This window comes from Spermophilus citellus, assembly GCF_964194105.1.
Source record: "Spermophilus citellus genome assembly, chromosome: 5".
Classification (NCBI taxonomy): Eukaryota; Metazoa; Chordata; class Mammalia; order Rodentia; family Sciuridae; genus Spermophilus; species Spermophilus citellus.
The window spans coordinates 17,263,000-17,268,999 of NC_138186.1; positions in this window are offsets into that span (position 1 = coordinate 17,263,000).

The window sequence follows — 6,000 nt, forward strand, 5'->3', positions numbered from 1 at the left end:
AAAGGTAGGAAAGTTTAAAGAGGTCAAATGTCAACTTTCTTTTCTTTTCCTTTGGGCTCTTCTCTAATCATTCCATTTTAGTGGCTCTTTCATCCTTCTTTGAAAGAGGAAGGATTGATTTGAGTGCCTTCTTCCTCCTCCTTCGGCCTTCCTGTCCCCTTGCTGGGCAGTCTCTCTACCACCGAGCAGGATTTCTTCACCTCCTCTCTACTGAGGTTGGGGCTGGGTAGTTCTTGGTTCTGTAGATCTGACCAGAGGGGTTATAAGTGTTTTGCAGGATCCCTGGTCTCTGCCCACTCGATACAGTGGGTTGTCACATTGTACCTACCAAGAATGACTTGCACAGGAACCCTGGGCGGTGCAGGGGCAAGTCACCCCGCTGAGAAGCACTGTCTTGGCACCACGACACTTCCTTCCATGTTTTGCCTTATTTTGTGCCTGAACATTGTCTCTGAGATCTTGAGTCCTGAGATCGGATACCAGGTCTCCCTGATGGCCTCTCTGGTTTCTCCCCTGGCCATTTTAGCCCCCACATGCTCCCTGCTGACGCTGGGAGCAGACAACCTCGGGGTCCCAGTGTGGGATGCTGGGGTGGGGACGGAGGCCTGTGCTGCCCTTGCTGCCACCTGCTCTGCCGGCCTGGCGTGGCTCCTGTGGCCCATCCTCAGCAATTTGTGGGGACACACAGGAGCCCCTCAGACGCCATCCTAGCAGCTCCTCACAGAGAACCAGCATTGGTTGCATCTCTGGTGGGAGTGACACCCAAGGACACTCCTAAACCCAGCTGGACTTGGGGCCAGTGAGGCTCTGATGTCATTGCAGAAAAGACAAGTGAAGAACGCTGACTAGAAACCAGGCTCGGTGGTGCACACCTGCCATCCCAGCCACCTGGGAGACTCAGGCAGGAGGATGGAAAATCCGAGGCCAACCTGGGCAGCATAGCGACACCCTGTCTCAAAAAAAAAAAAAAATGCTGTCTAGAGAGATTAGCTTTCTCTTTACTTCATATACATGTATTTATATATTTTTATGTTTACATATTTTATCTATATCTTAATGATGTATGCATTTATGGTTATGAATATGCATAGTGGGAAATTATTGTTTCTATTTTTTTAAATCAAGTTAGAAAAATTAGACAAGGTGGCCCGTGGCTGGCTTTTTGTTGACCTTCAACTGTGAAGTTCAATGACTCAATAATAGCAATGCCTAACATTTATTGAGCACTTACTATGTGCCTAAGTGTTCAAAGGCCTTTACCTGTGATGTCTCAGCTCTTACAAGAGCTTTAAAAAGTGTTTATCATTACCATCTGCATTTTATAGGACAAAATAAGCTCAAATTGGTCAATTTACTTGACCAACCTCATATTTTTTTTATACAGTCATGAAATGAAGATTCAAACTCAGGTGTTTCATTCCCTAGGCTTTTGGTTGTTGTGTGTGTATGTGCGGAATTTTTTTTTCAAATTTTAATAAATGCATGTGACATAAAATGTGCCGTCTTCATTGTTTTTAAATAGGTAGTGGCATTCAATCCAGTCATATGTCAGGCAATCAGTTCCTCCATCCATCCACAGAATTCTTCTCATCTTGCAAAACTTGAGACTGAAGTTAAACAATAGCTCTATACCCCCTGCCCTTGCTCCTGGCAATCCCATGTCCTTTCTCTAAGAACTCAGATAAGTAGAATGAAGCTGTAGCTGTCTTTTATGTCTGGCTTATTTAACTAGCCACAGTGTCCTGAGATTTACCCAGGCTATAGCAGCCTTTCCTTCCTTTTATAGACAAATAGACCACATTTTCCATATTCACCCTCCTGTTAATGGACTCTTGAGTGGCTTCCACCTTCTGGCTTCTGTGAGTAGAGCTGCTATGAATGTGGATCTACAAACATCTCTTCAAGTCCCTGTTTTCCATACTTTTGGGTTCACACCTAAAAGTGGAATTGCAGATATACATGAATTCTACATTTAAATTTTTGAGGGACCACCGCACTATTTTTGCAATTTCCATTCCCACTACACGGGCTCCGATTTCTCCACACTCTCACCAACACTTGTTCTTTTCTATTTACTTTTTTGATAATATCTATCCCAATGGGCATGGAGTGTGTGCCTAAGGTTTTGAAATGGAGTCACATAGTACATTTTTCCCCTTGGAGGCCTAAGAGCGGTTTTGTGCACACATACATGCACACGTGGAAAGATCTTGATTGTAAAGTGGTGACTCGTGAGGATTCTCTTCCACTCCCCTCCTCCCGGCTCTCAGCGGGTTCCTTCTTGGCAAGCTGGTCAGATGGTTGATGGGGAGGGCAGGATGATCCTGTGCAACCACCTCTCTCTTTAACGCCCAGCTTCCTGGATGTGCACAAAGTAGGCTTCCTCCTCTTTTTTCTCCCTTCTCCACTTGAGGATTATCCATGAGCATTCAGGAAACACCCAGAGAAGAAAGCAATCACGTTTCAGAAGAGATTAGCCCATTCTGAGGCCACCAGGGGTAATGGGGATGATCTTTCAAGAAGCCTGTTGGGACTTGATCAAGGGTGCCTGGTCCAGGCAGATTCTCCACCTGACACTCAGAGCTTGGGCAAAAGGTGTGGCTACTCAGGCAGAGAAGGGTGACTCACAGCTGCCTACAAGTCAGCAGGGCCCTACCCAGGCGGGGCCTTTCTCCTCCTCCTCCTCCCTGTTTTTCGTCTGCTTGGAGATCTCAGGCCCTCCTGGCTTCCAGGCACCCTGGGAAACTGCGGCTGAAATAACAGAGGGATGAGTCAGTGGCCATCCACCAGCACCCACCAGAACCCACCAGAACCCAGCAGAACCCAGCAAGGCCCCAAGCAGCTCCAGCAGCACTGTTGGAGCTTCAAGGCCCCAAGGCCCCCAACTCACAGCCATGGTTGTTTCAGAGCATCTGAGATTCAGGGGCATCCTGACCGGCACTGCTGCCCACGAAGGAGCCCGGTGCCAAATCTGGACGGAAGCCAGCTTAAGTCAGGACACCCACGCACCAATGCCAAAGGAGAGTGCTGATGCTGGGCTTGGGGTCGATCCTACAATTTTTAAACATCACTCAGTGCCAGAATCATGGAATGGGAGCCTTTTCGGGCTGGAGGAAATTTTAGCTATATGCTATGATAGAATTTCAGGATTAGAATAACGTGCAGTACACTGTTCCTGTCCCGCGTGGTCCTGGAACTGGCTCGTAGCAGCTCACCAGAATCCAGGGGTGATTTTTCAGGAAATTTGCAGACAGCTGAGCTCAAGTTGGTAGTTTGAAACAACCCTTTGGTGGGATGATTTATATTACAGAAATTGACAACCACTCCCAAGAAAGGTCTTCTCTCTCCCCCTACCCCTCCTGGGTACTCTAGCACACTGTTGGTCCTATCCAAAGCCCTCTTCGCAGATGAGGTCACTGAGGCCCACAGGGCAAGAAATGACTTATGTAGGGTCACATTATTAATTAGTGGCAGGATTTAGAACCCAGATCTTTTGCATCCAGTTTCAGTGGACACTTAAAACTGGGCCTGTCACCAGGCCCAGCTCCTGTCAAAAAATAGAACAGTGAGGATGTTATTGCAAGGTCAGTAGGGAGTAGAGATGACAGTTATCTTGAAGGCTCTCAGAAGAAAGAGACAAGCTGGACACAGAGGTGCAGGCCTATAATCCCAGCAGCTGGGGAGGCTGAGGCAGGAGGATAGCGAGTTCAAAGCCAGCCTCTGCAACTTAGCAAGGCCCTGAGCAACTCAGCAAGACTCTGTCTCAAAATAAAATATGAAAAAGGGTTGGAGATGTGGCTCAGTGGTTAAGTGCTTCTGGGTTCAATCCTTGGTACCAAAAAAAAAAAAAAATGAAGAAGAAGAAAGAGACTACCCACTATTAGACCCATCCTGAACTCCCTCCCTAGTAGTTTAGGCTGAGTATGGAGCAAGATTCTTATTATACCTTCATGGAATACAACAGACAGACTTGGATACAATCAATAGCTTGACCACATGTAAGAAGAAACTAAGACGTCCTGTAGAACTGAAAATCTGTCATTCAGGATAAGTTATTAGACATGCTCTCCGGTAATACATGTGGGTTCAAACCAAAGCAAGTGAAATTTGATTATTGCACTTTTTTCCCTTCACGTGATCGTTTTCAATACTCCCAAGGCTGAGCTCAAAGCTCTGGTTTAGGACTTTTAAAGAAGGGCAAAAACAGCTGCTCGTGGTGGTACACACCTGTGATTCCAGCAGCTCAGGAGGCTGAGGCAGGAGGATCGCAGGTTGGAAATCAACCTCAGTGAGGCTCTAAGCAACTTAGCGAGACCCTGTCTCAAAATAAAAAACAAAAAGGGCTGGGGATGCGGCTAAGCGGTTAAACACCTCTGGGTTTAATTCCTGGTAACCATCCACTCCCAGAAAAAAGAAGGACACAAACAGAGAAAGCACGGCCAGTTATATGTCCCAGGGGCTGGCGAGGGGACACGGAGGAGACAGAAGCCATGGCTGGAGGCCACAGTCCCTCCAAATGGGCTGCAAGAGTGGACACTCAGAGAGGCAGAGGGACAGCCCCTGCCCTGCAGAGGACAGCGAGCCTGGGAGGTCTCTGCTGCTGTGTGCTCGAACACCAAGACCGTGAGGCCAGAGCAGGCACTGGGAGCCACCATGTTCCGTGGGATGGAGGAGAAGGGACAATTCAGTCTCCAGGGGGCTGCGAGTCGAATTTGCTCCACTTACTCCGTAACCCTTGCCGCTGTTCTGCTCAATCCTGCCTGAGGACAATGTGCTCAACGTGCCAACAGCCACCAGTGCCCTTCACCTCCGGCCTGTGCACCCCGCCCCCACCACCATGGTGTTTGCCAGGTGTGACTCTCGGGAGCAGGACACTGCCCCCCTTCTTTCCAGCACCCCACACTTCATGCCTCTGCCCTGTCCAGGGTTTTGGTACTTGTCACCTCAAACTATCATTGTTCCTTCCCCTGGAACTGCCTGTGGTCAAGGTTTCATTGGAAGAGTGACATGATTCCTAATGTCCCTGACCAGGATGAGAGGTCGTCTGTGCTGGACAAAGGAACAGAGAAACCAGGCTCTGGACAGCCCGCCATCTTTTCCAGACCCAAATGCCAGGGATAAAAGCAGATGGATGACCCTGGGTGAGGACTTGGAAGGGAGCCAGCCAGGTGGGAGCAGCCAGAGCCCCAGAAGAGGGAGCCCAGACCAGGACCCTGTGGAGCCTGAGCACCACTGAGACCAGGGTGTGCAGAACTCTGCGCCCCTTTGGGGTGGAACCCGTGGGCTCCACGGAGTGACCTGGCTGTGCCAGCATTAGACCAAATGTCTTGCAAATCTGTGCTTTTGGTTGTCATATGGATCCCTGTGAGTACAGGTGCTCCTTGACTTACAATGGGGCTAGGTGTTGAGAAGCCCATCAGGAGATGAAAACACCCTTAAGCCCTGAGTGCACGCAGCATGTCATGAGCTGAGAAGGGAATTTTTTCTTCATGCCGCCTCCTCTTTGAAATTTCTCTTTCTGACTTCTGAACCTCTCCACTGCCCTAATTCTCCTCCCACATGGTCCTGGTCACCTTTGATGACCTCCTCCTCCTCCTCCTCCTCCTCCTCCTCCTCCTCCTCCTCCTCCAGCATAAACGGGTTGTTTTGCAAGACTGTACCTTCTGCTGCCTTCCTCTCTCCCCTCTGCCCTTGACAGTATCTGTCTGATATCAAGATACACAATTATTGCCTCAACCCAGTGCTCCCCCAAAACTGAATTTAATTCTTATACCCCAAGTTCAAGGCTTTCAAGATGGTCTTGGACTTTGTCCCTGCCCTTTAGATACACAGCCAGTGACCAAAGCCTGTCGACTCTAGGACCACTCGTATCCCTACACTGTCCTCTTCTCTTTGATCCCCAGGTCCCCACACAACCCAAGGTCCCATTATTTCTTTCCAGAATTATTGCAAAACCCTCCTAACTGGTCTCCCCACTTTCAGCCTCTACCCATTCTAAAT